Source organism: Pongo abelii, chromosome 4 (assembly GCF_028885655.2).
Source record: "Pongo abelii isolate AG06213 chromosome 4, NHGRI_mPonAbe1-v2.0_pri, whole genome shotgun sequence".
NCBI lineage: Eukaryota > Metazoa > Chordata > Mammalia > Primates > Hominidae > Pongo > Pongo abelii.
This window is the reverse complement of record NC_071989.2, coordinates 32,184,756-32,200,290: the sequence shown is the minus strand read 5'-3', so window position 1 is coordinate 32,200,290 and position 15,535 is coordinate 32,184,756. Positions and strand designations below refer to the sequence as shown.

At 46.2% G+C, this 15,535-nt stretch overlaps 1 protein-coding gene across 1 annotated transcript in view; it reads right to left on the bottom strand.

Annotated features, from left to right (window-relative positions):
* The window catches only part of PDZD2 (PDZ domain containing 2), a 468,191-nt gene extending 464,995 nt beyond the window's left edge, over positions 1 to 3,196 (bottom strand). The window contains exon 1 of the mRNA XM_024246854.2: positions 2,689 to 3,196. The gene's annotated coding sequence lies outside the window, so the exon portion shown is untranslated. The remainder of the gene's footprint in view (positions 1 to 2,688) is intronic.
* Positions 3,197 to 15,535: the final 12,339 nt, after the last annotated feature.

Here is a 15,535-nt window from a genome sequence, read left to right as displayed (position 1 = left end):
ACCTTCCAACAGAGATGCCCCCACCACCATGGTCTGAGTCACTTAGGCCCACATGATCAAAGGCAAGGGAGTATCCACAGCTCTGTGTTATCTTGCTCAGCTCACCAGGCCTGGAGCCTCTGGGAGAGGGTTTCCACAACACCCTACAGTATGATCAGCCCAGGGCAGTGGGGTCTGGGGTGTTCCCTCTGCCTCTTTTCCTGTCTAACCTGAGGAAGTTGATTAGCAACTGTTCCAGGCCTTATCTGGGTATGAAAAAAATAAGGCCCTAAAGAAACACACCCAGGGCAGCATGGTGAGTGTGCTAAAGGGTTGTGTAGGAGCAGAGCGAGGGTCCAGGTTGGGCGCAGTGACTCATGCCTGTAATTCCAGCACGTTGGGAGACCAAGACACCAGGATCACTTGAGCCCAGGAGTTCGAGACCAGCATAAGCAACATGGTGAAACCCCATCTCCACAAAAAACACAAAAATTATCTGGGTGTGGTAACACACACCTGTGATCCCAGTTACTCGGGAGGCTGAGGTGGGAGGATTGCTTGAGTCTGGGCAACAATGAGACCCAGTCTCAAAAAAAAAAAAAAAAAAAAAAAAATCCCACACATCTCCCTACTATCTGGAGAACTAAGTTCCTCTGAGTTAGTTCCTCTGAGTCCTTAGCACTGAGTCCTAACTCAGGATCAACCTCTCAACTTCTGCCTAAGAGCTCCTCCACAAAACCTTTCAGATCCTCTCCAGCAAAAGTGACTTCTTTTTCCTCCATACTCCCAAAATGTTTTATTTGGACCACTCTTCAGGTACTTTACTCACTTAATCATCTCTTCACTCCTTCATCCAATAAACACATGGCATCTACTACATGCAGCATGTGCACTGGTCTGCACCATAGTGCTTAGCAGGCTTCTTTCTCTTCTCCTGCTGGACGGAAACTGACAAACTGACAGCAGCGAGGGAGCATCTTTCATCTAAGCATATCCTGGAACCTCGAAGCCTCCTCAGCCTCCAGCACAGCAAACCACAGGTATTCCAAAAATAAAATGATTGAAATGAATAGAGAAATTATCATAAGTTTCCTTAAATAGTAAACTGCCATAAAGTGCATGCAAAATCAATTTCAGCGATAGATTTAAAGTATAATTCAATATTTTTCCAGGAGCATATTAACTATGTCAAGGTAGGTGCATTTATATACTTTACATGGTTCTGATTTTTCCTCTCCTAGCACCTGCCACCCCCCTACTCCTACACCTAACCCCCGCAACACACACACTCACTCACTCACTCACTCACACAACTAGATGGTTATTATAGGAGCAGCAGCTCTGGGCCCATCCTAATGGAAGAAGGAATTGATGAAGCCAGAACCACCACCTACAGCCAGGGGTGTGTTCTGAGACATTCTCTTCTGCCCCCACAAGCAGCACTCCCACTTCACACCCGCCAACCTGTACCTATCTGGTACCCAGAAGTCACAACCCACAAAAGCTGGCCCAGTAGAGATGCCAGGCCCCTAAAGCCCTCCAGTGTAGGAGACCCCACTGGAGAACAGGCCCTGAAGGTCCAGGGGGTCTCTCTGCAAGGACAGATCAGGGCAACACTTACTGCAGCCACTCAGCAACCACTTCCAGTAGTTTCATTGCGATTTGTCAAGGCAAACATATCCACCTACCCTACCTTTGGTGGAGGCAAGAGGTTGGGCCAGCTGCAGGGGACAGACTCAGACTCAGCTCCATCCCCCAACACTGCCCAACGGCCAGTCCCAGGGCAGGTCTGGAGCTCTGGAATGCCCTCGTGCCTGCCATTCCAGTCTCTGCGACCAGCCCATGCCAGACCTTGTCCTCTTCCCACTCCAGTGTCCCTTATCAAGGTCTCTGCATAGATTTGGGCTGCCCAGGACAGCTTCTGGCAAACTCCTGCCAGGGGTCCTGGACCCTCCTGCTGCTGAATTCAGCCTTGCGCTTTAATGGATTTTCCAAATAGCGGGGACCACAGGCAGCTCAAAGACTTAAAACACAAACGCAAACCCGAGGGAGGGAGAGAGGAAGAGAGGGAGGGGGAAACCAGATTTTAGGAGAAACTCGACTTCAGAGAGAGAGCAGGATTTCCCTATCACTATGTTCCCCATCTCCCCGGCAGACGCCAATAACCGGCCCTAAGATGCCCTTGATCTTTGCGCGCCCCATGCATTCCCTCGCCCCGCGTCTAACGTCTCATCTGGGCAAAGAGGCGGGGGTTGAGAGATGAAACAAGCCCGAGGGAGGATGGTCCCCAAGACATTACCTGAGGTCGGAGTACCTGAGTACCTCCGCTCCTGTCGGAGGAGGGGACCAGAAGACGGCCCAGGGATGGGGACCCGGGATGCGCGCCCGGGCAGGAGCTCCCGGCCCTGTCTTGAGTACCCCCGGCAGTGCGTCTCCGGTTGTCCCGCTGTCTCGGTCCCGCTCTGTCTAGCCCCCTCCCCTGGGCTGCGCCCTCCCCGTCCCCGGCCGGATGCTAGAGGAGTTTGCGCCGCCCAACGTGGGACCTCAATTCGGCGTCCTCACTCCCCGCCCTGCCAGGGCTGGGATTCCCGCACCCGGATTTGTCGCTAAACTTTCCTGGGCACACACGGTCTCGGGGGTACTGGGCCTCCCTCATCCCCTGCCCACCCGGAGCCGCGCGTCCAGGCTGCAGCGGGACGGTCGCTTCACCTGCTCGCGGCTCGGCCGAGGCTCCCGCGGCTTCCTCGCGCGTCCAGACCCAGGCGCCGCCCGGCGAGTCTTCGCGCAGCTGCCGCCACCGCGGCCACCACCGGTGCCGCCGCCGCGCCTGCCCCGAGCTGCAGAGCCGGGGTTCGCCGGCAGCCGCGGGAGGCGCAATCCCGGTGCCTTGGGCTCGGCCTGCGGCTCCTCCGCTGCCTGCAGCCGCCGCCCCGCCGCGTCCCGCTGCCCGGGGCCGGCACGCACTGGCGCTGGGGTCCGCTCCCCGCCGCGCTGCGCAGGGGATCCGCCGAGCCTCCAGGATGGGCGGGGATTCCCTCACCCTGGTTGATTCGAGGGGCGGGAACTCCCTTCCCCGAGTGACAGGGACGGGGGGCGGGGATTCCCCTGCAGGAATAACAAGGTGGGCGGGGATTTCCCCGAGCGAGCCCCGCCGCGGGCAAGGCGTCTCTCTGGGTGAGCCAGGAGTCCTGGTGCGCCCGCTTCAGAAACCTGGGGATCGTGGGAGGAAGGCATCCAGGGAGATGGCTGCTCCGAATCTCCATACAGGCGGGGCTTAGGGCGCCATCTAGGTGGAACAGAGCGAGCTAGGGGACGTGAAGTTGCCTCTGCATAGCACTTTACATAGCAAAGAGAAAAATGTCAATTGCCTTATCAAAGAATGGGGCGGAGGGGCCAGAGGAGATGGGAGAAGAGCTAACCACTCACCCCAAGCTACCCTTAGCCTCTGGTCCTTGGGATACCAAAGGTAATTTAGCACTGGTACGAGGATTTCGGGGAGAAGGGACCTCTTGGCACCTCAGAGCTGCTTAATCCCCCAGTTAAGCCCCTGGGGGAAATCCCATGGCCCTGGGGTGGTGGTTTTGGTCCCATGAGCACTAGCCACGAGCTCCTGCCGAGTGGACTGTGAGAGCTAATGCCAGCCGCCCTTGGCCCCCGTCCAGGTTACTCGAGGAACCGAGCCTCAGGCTTTTGGGATCCTTCATTCCGGTGGATTTTCAGGAAGGCCTTCAAATATTTTTGGTTCTTTTTTTGTCATCCTTGTCATTCTGCCTACCACAGGGAGAGGATGATAAGAACATAATAGGAAGACTGCACAGCTCTGCAAATTAAGCTCTCTTAAGAGGAAAAAGCTGGTCTTTTTCAAGTGCTGGCAGATAAGAGTAAAAACATATGAAAAATTGCAAAACCTGGGATAATGAATAGTTGAATAATGCTTTTGACATTTTCTACAGAACAGTAATTGGAAATCTTTGCTTTCGGGGGGATGGGGGTGGGACAGGGCAGGCCCCAGCTGCAGTTCTGCCCAGCAAGGCAATAAACTCTGGCCTCTCCGAAAAGCAGGCAGACATAAATCACCTGCGCAGACCGGACAGCGCTGTCCCACAACACCAGAGACCAGAGTGGTCCCAAGGCATTTGGAGGTGGTATTGTCCTCAGGGGTTGGGGTGGAGAAGTTCTTGATTTCAGCTGTTCTTCAGCTTTTATAATTACCAGGCCATTGAGATCAATGCTTGCACAAATCCAAGCATCGTATATGACAAGCTGGGCACTCAGGCACTCAGAGCTTCTCTTCCTATGTGTAAATAGAGAAAACACCTACCATGCAGGATTGCTGGAACCAGCAGTAACACAGCTATTCAGCACAGCACTTAGGAGGTGCTCAATGAAATGGTAACCATTATCAATGAAAGGTATCACTGGGACACCACAAAAAAATCCTTCTAGAAGGATCAAACAGGGCTGGTGCTTTCTGAATTTTCACAGTCCCAGGCCCATCTTCCACCACTCTGTCCCGTGTTTTCTCAGCCTCTGTACCCAGCACATACCTTGGGCCTACCTCCCTCAGCACCCATTAAAAGTTTGCTGAATCAATGAATATGCAAATAAATGTATCACTCAAACTGTAGTCACTGCTATTTCTTATACACTCCATTCCCAACTCTTTCATTCCAGCCATGTACTCCTAATTTGTAAATTCTGTTTCCTCTGCCAGAGTGACATTCTCACTCTCCTGTGTCTGCTGAAATCCCAAGGAGGTAAATGTCATCTCTACTGGAAAGGCTTCTCTGATCATCAGAACAAACATCACGTTTCCTCTGCCTTGTTAATTGCTGCAATGGTAGCACTTTATGCAAATTGCTCATCTAACCCTTGTCAGGTGTATTATGTTGTAGGAATTATGGCGTTTTGTCTCACATATTTCTAGCTTGTGAGTTCCTGGAGGTAAGAGAACTTAAAGCTTATTGTTTGTGTTCCCAAAGCCTAGGGTGGCATGGTGTCCGACCCAATAGCCACTCAATAAATATTTGCTGAATTAAAATGAATTGTTAGGTATATATATGTATGTTATATGTGGCATATATTATGTATAAATACAATATATGCAGATGTATTTTATAATCTGTCTCCTTCAGACATGGCCCTGCTGACCTGCTTTAAATACTTCGTTTCAATCACTTTTCAGCTGGTATTTTCCAGGTATTTTTGGCAAGTTCTCATCTGCTAATAATAGCTCAATTCACAGAGGTCAATCAAATGCATGGAAATTTTGTTTTGCCCTTGAGGTCTTGTCAATTTGGAAAGCTGACAACTGAGGGCATTTATTTTCCAATGTTTGAAGATCAAAATGTAAATCCTTTCTGCCCCCTTGTTAAACATTTAGTCACAGATTAGTACTTCTATCAAAGTTGCCATTTTAATTTAGTGCTCATAATATATGTGATGTGGAGGAGGAGGAGGCTGTATATAGAAAATCTAAGACTTCAGAGCAAAGGAAGGTTAAAATGATAAACAAAGAAAAAATGTGTGATCCCAAGCTATATCAGTGACAGAATGTAGCGTGGTTTAGGTGAGTCCAAGCAGATCCTCATGGATTGCAGTGCCATGTGGTTTACTTCTGAGCTTTCTCCCTCTATGAAGAAAAATCTGCAGACCAGGCAGCTGAAACTAAAACTGGAGGTTTCCTTACCAACTCTTGAAAAGACTGCTTTCCATCTTTCCGCCTCAGCTGCTCTTCCAAGTAAGTTTCAAGGGAGGAGAAGTAGCCTTAGTCAACAACTGGCTCAATTCCCTTTCTCCTCCCAGCCTCTGTGGATTCATTTTATCTCCAAAACAGATTCTAGCTTCCTGTTTACCTAGCGAATTACCCTTTTTTCTTTCTTCCACAAATTCCTGGCCACTAACTCTTCCATTCATGACCTCAGGCTAGAACGAGCCATCCCCTGGCCAAGAAAGGGGCTTAAAAAGAACAAATGAGGCCAAGCGCCCTGGCTCATGCCTGTAATCCCAGCACTTTGGAAGGCCGAGAGGGGCGGATCACTTGAGGTCAGGAGTTCGAGACCAGCCTGGCCAACATGGTGAAACCCAGCTTCTACTAAAAATGCAAAAGTTAGTTGGGCATGATAGCAAGCGCCTGTAATCCCAGCTACTGGGCAGGCTGAGGCAGGAGAATTGCTTGAGCCTGGGAGGCGAAGTTTGCAGCAAGCCCAGATCACGCCATTGTACTCCTGTCTGGGAGTCAGAGCAAGACTCCGTCTCAAAAAAAAAAAAAAAAAAAGAACAAATGAGTAATGATGGTAGTAAAACATTAAGTCAGTGGATCTCAGTCTGGACTACGCTTAAGGATTCCCAGAAGATTTGAAAATTTAAAAAACTCCAAGACTCACCCCCTGAGATCACTATACACTTGGTCTTTGGGGAGCCCCTGGATGCCCCTTAACCAGAACCCCAGTGATTGCAATTTGGGTGGCCCACACAGGATAACTTGGAGAAACACTGAAGTAGAGTGACATGACAGCTGAGAGGGCGCCCAAGGTCACATTCCAGTATTTGGTCATAGTACTGTAGAGATAAGACTTTATTTTAAACATTGATAAAAATGTTGTAATATTTATCCCGTCTCAGACGAAATATTTTATTTAGCCAAAACACAAAAAAGGACCTGCATTTGATGCATACTGGTTTTTTTCTTTTTCTTTCTTTCTTTCATTTTTTTTTTTTTTTGAGATGAAGTTTCGTTCTTTTTGCCCAGGCTGGAGTGCAATGGCGCAATCTCGGCTCACTGCAACCTCCGCTTCCTGGGTTCAAGTGATTCTCCTGCCTCAGCCTCCTGAGTACTTGGGATTACAGGTGCCCACCACCGTACCCAGCTAATTTTTGTATTTTTAGTAGAGACAGGGTTTCACCATGTTGGCCAGACTGGTCTCAAACTCCTGACCTCGGGTGATCTGCCTGCCTCGGCCTCCCAAAGTGCTGGGATTACAGGCGTGAGCCACTGTACCCAGCCCATACTGTCTTAAAATATATATTTAGGGGAAAGGTTTAAGCACTTTTCATCCATGTACATTGAAAATGAGTTTCACTGTATCCATGAGCATGATGCTGGATTTTATGCAAATGTGTTTTACTGTTTCCAGTGTGGTCTAATAATGCTGCACATGAAGAATTTGTAATCTTTTTCCTGGGCTCCCCCTTACAAGCCAACCCATTATTTTATATCTTTGTCTCTCAGCCTTCCATTTATACTATTGAAGCATTGGTTGCCAGGGTAATTTTTTTATACAATTTTTGGCAGAAAAAACTGAATTACAAACTAGTAACTACAGACCACATATGACTTTCACAATTTATATAGCTGATTCAATCATTTTGCAATAGGGTAGAGTGTAGTGTTTATCCAAGTAGATTCTTTTGGACTGTGGTGGGATTGAATTTACCTTCGAGTTTACTTGCTTAACACACATTAAGACACCAGCAAAACAGGCCTGGCCTGGTGACTCATGCCTGTAATCCCAGCACTTTGAGAGGCCGAGGTGAGTGGATCACCTGAGGTCAGGAGTTCAAGACCAGCCTGGCCAACATGGTGAAACCTCATCTCTACTAAAAATATAAAAATTAGCTGGGTGTGGTGGCACATGCCTGTAATCCCAGCTACTCAGGAGACAGTGGTAGGAGAATCGCTTGAACCTGGGAGGCAGAGGTTGCAGTGAGCCAAGATCGCACCACCGCCCTCCAGCCTGGGAGACACAGCAAGACTCCATCTCAAAAAAAAAAAGACACTAGCAAAACAAACCTACTAAAAAAAAGATAGAAAGAGAGAGGTTCAGTTTTGATTAGCATAACCAGTACTCTGCTATCAGTATATCTAAAGAGAAGCTGTTTTAGTTATACACACACATAGGTTTTGTTTTATACTTAGCCTTTGTCTTTATTTTGGTTTACACAAGAGACAAGACATGGCACTGAGTCTTCTTGGGGCTTGCAGCTTCTGTCACCCAGGCACAGTAGTGCCCCCCGCAAAGTTGGGAAGCTTGGGTTCTCCCCCATTCCCTGTTCCCTGGATGTCAGAATTCAGTCAAATCACCGTGTATCCAAATTTGTAGACCACAGGATTTAGGTAAGCTATTTGCACAACGCATTCCCATCCCTAATTCCTATCTCCCCTGCTGATCATTCTTGTTCTGTTCTGCATTACTTACTTATGAAAAGGGATTATTTTAAGTCAATCACATGCTATTTTTACTCCTTCATCCGATACTTCTACTTCCAGATATTTTCCACTGAATAATCTCAAAAAAAGTAATTTTAAAAATAAATTATATTTCTTATGTATCTATTCCATTTTCTTTGTTTTTTTTTGTTGTTGTTGTTGGTTTGTTTGTTTTTTGAGACAGGTTCTTACTCTGTCACCCAGGCTGGAGTGCAGTGGCATGATTATGGCTCACTGCAGCCTCAACCTCCCAGGCTCAAGCGATCCTCCCACCTCAGCCTCCCAAGTAGTTGGGACTGCAGGTGCATCCCACCACTCTTAGCTAATTTTTTATTATTTGTAGAGAAGGGATCTCACTATGTTGCCAAGGCTGGTCTTGAACTCTTGGGCTCAAGCAATCCTCCTGCCTTGGCTTTCCAAAGTGCTGGGACTACAGACGTGAGCCACCACACCCTGCCATTTTTTAAATTTCTTTATAATTGTACTTCTTCACTCCTCTTTGTATCTTTTTGCCTCTCTTAGCACCTGCCTTTATTGGTAGAGCTAACATGAACATGGAACTTAAAGTCAGCTAAATGATACCCAGCCCAAAAAGCAACGGAGACCCAGTGCTGTGTTCTGTGACCAATCACAGTAACACAGTAAAATTTGAGTAACACTGGGCACCTTTCTGTAAAATGGGAATAATAATACCTATCTCTAAAAGTCGATTAGGATCTTGGGGGTCCACAGCAAGATCATAGATGGGAAAGTACTTTGGAAAAATTTAAAGGTCTCTTCAAATGAGAGAACGTGAGAGCAACAGCTCTTGGAATAACAATTTGTCATAAAATGTACATGAATAAGATGGTTTACATTTCATCTCCATGTGCAGCAAGAATTACCAAGTGTGGTTGATGAGGCCATTGATAAATCATCATTCACAAGTTATTTGCATGATGTATGAATTAGTGAGCCAAACAAGAAATGCATTTTGCATCTCTGCTGTACTCAAGAGCGCCGGTCAATGAAATCCACAGAAAGTACAACCTTGGAGAAAATGCTAGAGCAGACTTGAAAAAGCCAGATTTGGTAAAAACAAAGTCTTTGTCCATTTGAAGATATATAGGAATGTTTATTATTATTTTGGTTTTAGCAAATGCTGACAACCACCTCCTCTCTAATTGCCCATTGGAACGGCTTCCCAATTGAGCTATTTCTTGAAAAAAGCCCAGCCAATAGTGCTCTTGGTTGGCCTTTATTTAAGTCACAGGGTCACTCTCATTTCTGGTTAATAGAATGCCACAAAAAATGTTGCAATGCCCATTTTCTCTACTTGTTGATTTTTTATGTGAATCTAGGGAGAAGTGAATCATCTTTTCTGCTTTACTGTGTACTTATCAACCAGGCAAATAGCCCAAACTGCTTTTAAATAATTTGCTATTATAATTTACCTAATCAGACCACCTGGAAATAAAGAAAGAAGAAACCAGAGAATGAAGGCCACTCTGAAGACAACAAGATCCCAAAATTCTAGAGCCCGAAGGAGACATCGTAGGAATCACTTTGCCCAGGTTGGTTCTGTGGCTTGCCTAGGAAGCACTGTTAATGGGGACACGGCATGTGTTTTAGAAAGGTGGCGAAGAAAGACCCTGTGGGATCAGGTGACCTTTCTTTCTGCCCATCATTTTGGCCACGTTAATTCTATCTCTTGCATAATATCCAATGCCTGGTTTTCGCAGTCAAGATGCTATGTCTCAGGACAGTGGGCTCTGAAGATGGAGACTGACTTCAAGAACTAATGTCATTCCTGTTCCCTGTCATTGAAGGGTGCACACGTATCTCTGCTTTATGCCCTGGTAGAGGAAATATTCTCCAATAAAGGTAGCAGACTTATAAATTAATTCCTTATAATAAATTCCAAATGCTCCTCAAAGAATGACGTTTTTCTTATTAAAGTCATATGTGATGTGTACTATCAGTCAGGATGTCATGGGGCTTATCAATATTGTATCTCTGCATGAATCTGCAAGATAGTGCTTTTAGAGATCAAAAGAGTCCATAGAAAATGCAGTAATGTGGAATGGCATATAGCAAAGTTTGAGAATTATTGTAGACACGTATTTTTTTTTTTTCTAACAAGGGCTCACAATCTACTAAAAAAAAGGTAACTTTTTTTCTGGAATTGTTAATTGACAAACCTTTATGTAAAATCAAAGTGAATAGTCGCATAGACGCCACTTCATATTACAGTTCTTTGCTGGGTCAGAACTAGGGCAAGGCAAGAGAGGTGCTAAGGCACAAAATTTAAGGAGGCACCCACTTTCAGAGTCAGCCCTGAGAGTGGGTGCACAACACTGAAAATGAACGCCTTCTTACATTTTTTAAAATTGATATATCATAGTTGTACATACTTGGGGGGTACACGTCATATTTTCATACCTGTATGCATTGTGTAATGATCAAATCAGGGTAAATGGGATATTGATCACTGCAAACATTTCTCTTTTCTTTGTGTTGAGAACAACATAATTATTGCAGCTATTTTGAAATACACAATAAATTATTGTTAACTATAATTTCTCTACCCTGCTGTCAAATACTGGAACTTATTCCTTCCATCTCACTGTCCTTCAAATTTTCCCTAGCTTCGTCTCTTGCATCACCCTATCCCTGGTCCTGGTTCTCTGACAGAGCGCTTAGAATGCAGAAGACATCCTGAAAGGTCTGGGTGCTGATCAGCAGAAGGGAGTGTAGCAATAGTGACTAACAGCACAGAGATCAGCCTGGGCTTTGCCAGTGACTGTGGGCTTGACCTTGGGCAGGCTGGATCCAGACACAGAACCCCATGATGCCATGCTGCGGCTGCCTGCCCTGCCCACCTCCCTCCTTCCCTCGCGAGTGACCACGTACAGGCCACCGAGCAACACGCAGCTGTCAACACCGCACAGATGATTCGCAGAGGCAGGTCTGGCAGCACTGTACACATGCTTTCTAATTTCTACACCTCAACGGAGCGCTGGTAGGCGGAGTGCTCAGCAGCCTCCGAGAGACATTGAAAATGTTTTCATTGGTCCATGCCTGCTGTACGCCTTGCTTCTGCACCGTCTGCCTTGTTCTCATCCCCACAGTGCTCTGTCTCGACCTTGATGCAGTTTCCTCTTCCTCACTGCCTCCCAAACCCCTGCACCAACCAGCACTCCCTCGCTGTAATGAACACGTATCCCATTTCCTCTTCCTTCCCATCTCTAGATCTTCATCCTTCAATGAAGACATGGCCTCCCCTGCAGCTCTCTCTAGTTAGTCTGTTTATTTGATCACAATACACATTACCTTATAACTCAAGGTCAGGAGTGGTGTGAGGGACTCCCATGCCCATATATTCCATGGCCTCTCATTTCCATCACTTTCTTATCTAAATTCTCTGGTGCCTTGGTTGCATCTACTTGGAGAACTGCAATCCAGGATGAAACCTGCCCTCCCTGGGCTTGTACCTTGAAGTTAAAGCACTGATGGAAAAAAAATATGTACCTGGGTAAATGGTGAATTCCTGGTTGCCCATCTCGACTGGCTCTCAACAATGTCCAGGAACCGTTTCTCTAATCAACCCATTCCCCCATGTATGCAATAAATATTTCAAACCTTCTGCATAGTGTAAAATTTCTGACTCCTCTTGTATTACCTTTTTCTTACCCTCTTCTTAACTGAAGATGACCTTATTTTAAAATGCTCAGATAAAAGTTGTCAGATAGGAGCCCCTTAACTTCCTACCTCCAGGTTAGTAGGTATTCCCTGAATAAGCATCCACCTCCCTTGTTTTTTTGTTTGTTTTTCATTTTTTTGTTTGTTTGTTTGTTTTTGAGATGGAGTCTCGCTCTGTCACCTAGGCTGGCGTGCAACGACGTGATCTTGGCTCACTGCAATCTCTGCCTCCCGGGCTCAAGCGACCACCTCCCTATTCCTTCCTGGAGGTGGCATCTGTCCACTTAGATATTCCACAGATGCTTCAAATTACTGAAGTACAAACTGAATTCATGATCTTTCCCCCCCAAAACCTATCCCTTATTGTTAGCCATTCCAGTAAAGAGGACCCTAATACTCTGAGCTGTCCAAACCAAAAGCCTCAGTGTCCCTCAAGTCTCATGTCCAAAAAAGTGCATCCTATCAGTTCTTTCTCAAGTACTTGCTGGTTAAACCTCTGTGGTCCAAGCTACCTTCATCTTTTATTTACAGCAGAGGTTGGTGAACCTCTGCTATAAAGTTTTTTCTTTAATTTTTGTTTCAAAACAAAGCTTTTTTTTTTTTTTTCCAGCAAACAAGTTTTTTTTTGTTTGTTTTTTGTTTTTTTTTGAGAGGGAGTCTCAGTTTGTCACCCAGGCTGAGTATAGTGGCGCTATCTCGGCTCACTGCAGCTTCCGCCTCCCAGGTTCCAGAGATTCTCCTGCCTCAGCCTCCCAAGTAGCTGGGATTATAGGCGTGCACCACCATGTCCAGCTAATTTTTATATTTTTAGTAGAGACGGGGTTTCACCATGTTGGCCAGGCTGGTCTCAAACCCCTGACCTCAGGTGATCTGCCTGCCTCGGCCTCCCAAAGTGCTATGATAACAGGAGTGAGCCACCGCGCTGGGCCAGCAAACAAGTTTTATTGGAACGTAGCTGTGCTCATTCATTTATAGACTGTCTATGGCTGCATGCACTCTAAGGGCAGAGTTGAGTAGTTGCAACAGAGTCCATGAGGCCCATAAAGCTGAAAATATTTACTAGCTTTTCCTTGACAGAAAAAGTTGCAAGAACCTCCTGAATGCATCCTGCACCAAACCTTGTACTCTGTTCTCACACATCTTTTTAAAACGTCTTATCACCATCCTTGGAAACTCATCAGAGCACAGACATCACGCTTGGGATAAAATGCAGTGTCCCTAGCCCAGCCTGCAAGGCTCCACATGAGTAGCCCTGTGTCTACCTCTCCACCCTCACCTTGTATGTATACTCCTTGCTCACCAAGTCCAGCAGTGCTAGAGTGCTGTCTGCCTTTCCATTCCTCCAGTGCACTGTGCTCTTCCACACCACAGAACTGGGAATACTTTGTTTCTTTTGCCTTAGAGGCTCTTTTTTCTTTCTCAGCTTGCCCCTCGTCCAATTCCTACTTAGTCTTTAGGACTCTGATTAAACCTCACTTCCTCCAGGAAGCCTTCTATTTCTCCCAGATTAGGTTAGGTGCCCTGTTTCAGAGCACTATGTACTTTTATTTCTTATTTATTTATTTATTTATTTATTTATTTATTTTGAGATGGAGTTCACTCTTGTTGCCCAGGCTGGAGTGCAATGGCACGATCTCGGCTCACCACAACCTCTGCCTCCCGGGTTTAAGCAATTCTCCTGCCTCAGCCTCCCGAGTAGCTGGGATTACAGGTGCGTGCCACCACGCCTGGCTAATTTTGTATTCTTAGTAGAGATGGGGTTTCTCCATGTTGGTCAGGCTGGTCTCGAACTCCCGACCTCAGGTGATCCTATGCCTCGGCCTCCCAAAGTGCTGGGATTAGAGGTGTGAGCCACCATGCCTGGCCTATTTGTTTATTTATTTTACAGGCAGGGTCTTAGGCTGGAGTGCAGTGGCATAGTCATAGCTCACTGCAGCCTTGAACTCCTAGGCTCAAGGGATTCCCCTGACTCATTATCCCAAGTAGCTAGAACTACAGGCACACACCACTACATCCAGTTAATTTCTTTTAAAATTTTTTTTTATAGAGACTGGGTCTCACTATGTCATCCAGGCTGGTCTTGAGCTCTTGGGCTCAAGCAGTCCTCATATTGGCCTCCCAAAGTACTGGGATTACAGGTGTGAGCCACTGCCTTGGGTGTGCACTTTTATTATTTATTTATTTAGAGATAGGGGTCTTGCTCTGTTGTCTAGGCTGGAGTGCAATGGCATGATCATGGCTCACTGCAGTCTTGACTGGCTGGGCTCAAGTGATCCTCCCACCTCAGCCTCCCAAGTTGCTGGTACTACAGGCACACACCACCATGCCCGGCTAATTTTTGTATTTTTTGTAGAGACAGGGTTTTCACCATGTTGCCCAGGCTGGTCACGAATTCCTGGGCTCAAGTGATCCACCCACCTTGGCCACCAAAAGTGCTGGGATTACAAGCGAGAGTCACCATCCCTGGCTTGCACTTTTCTTTTAACGCTCTTATCTCAAATGCTCTTAATTTTTTGAAATGATTTGTTTAATACTTGCTTGTGTGGTTAGACTGACGACTTCATGATAGAAAAATCTTTGTTTATCTGATTCAGAAAAGTAATCTTCAGTACCTGACACACAGCCTGGCACATGACAAATACTTAGAAAATATTTATTGAATAAACGGATGATTGGCAATAACATTATAGGGTTGTGGTGAGGATAATGGGAGGAAATATACACATTCAATTTAGTTAATTGCTTAGTCCTGGCAAAAGTAGAGAACATTTATATTTTTAATGACGATGATGATGGTGATGCCCTGACTTTGAATTACTTCTGGATTTCTCGATTTGGCAAAAAACTGAGGACCAATAATGCATTTTATTCTTGTAACACGGAGTGTGGGTTGTTCTTCAATTGATTTCTTCTCTTTGGCCATCTATAACAGGCATAATTGGCTTTTCATAGTGTGAGACCTTAAAAAAAAGTATCCAAGCCCAGGAGCCTAAAATCATAATAACGCGTGGCTCTTCTGTGGAATGGTTTCTGCTAGCCCTCTGTTCTCTACCCTGCTCTATGTCCTAGGAGGCTGACATCCTGTTATGTTCCTTTGAATTCTCCCTTCTGGTTGGGTTTGACCAACGGGTACCACCAGCCAGAGACTGGAGGAAGAAGGAGAGCAAGGAGAAAATATTAATCTTCTCCCACCTCTCCCCTTCCTTGGGCCGCAGGTTGACAGTGACTGCCCCATTACCTAAGGCCATAGCTCCTACCAGGAGGCTCCTTAACCTGCCTCTCTCACGGGCCCTCTCTCTGCAGGTACTCCTTCCTCTTGCTTGTGCTAGCCTGTGGTAGTTATAGCTCCCTGCCCTCGCTAGATGTGGCAGGCTCCATTATCGCTTTGATTTCTCTTAATTTGTCCACACCTTTGCCAATTAAACTCTCCTCAATTATCCCGGCTTGAGTGTGCATTCTGTTCTCAGATAGAACCCTGACTCATACAATTCCATCACCTAAATAAATATAATGAAAATATTTCAAAAGGTGCTTGCTGCTTCTGTAGATCTCTCTGGTAGTCTGAGTATGTCTGCAAGCTTAGTTAATGTCACATGAGGTTAGGTGCCATTATTCCCATTTCTCAGTAGGCCAAAGGAGTCTGGAAGCAATCTGAGGCATGTACCC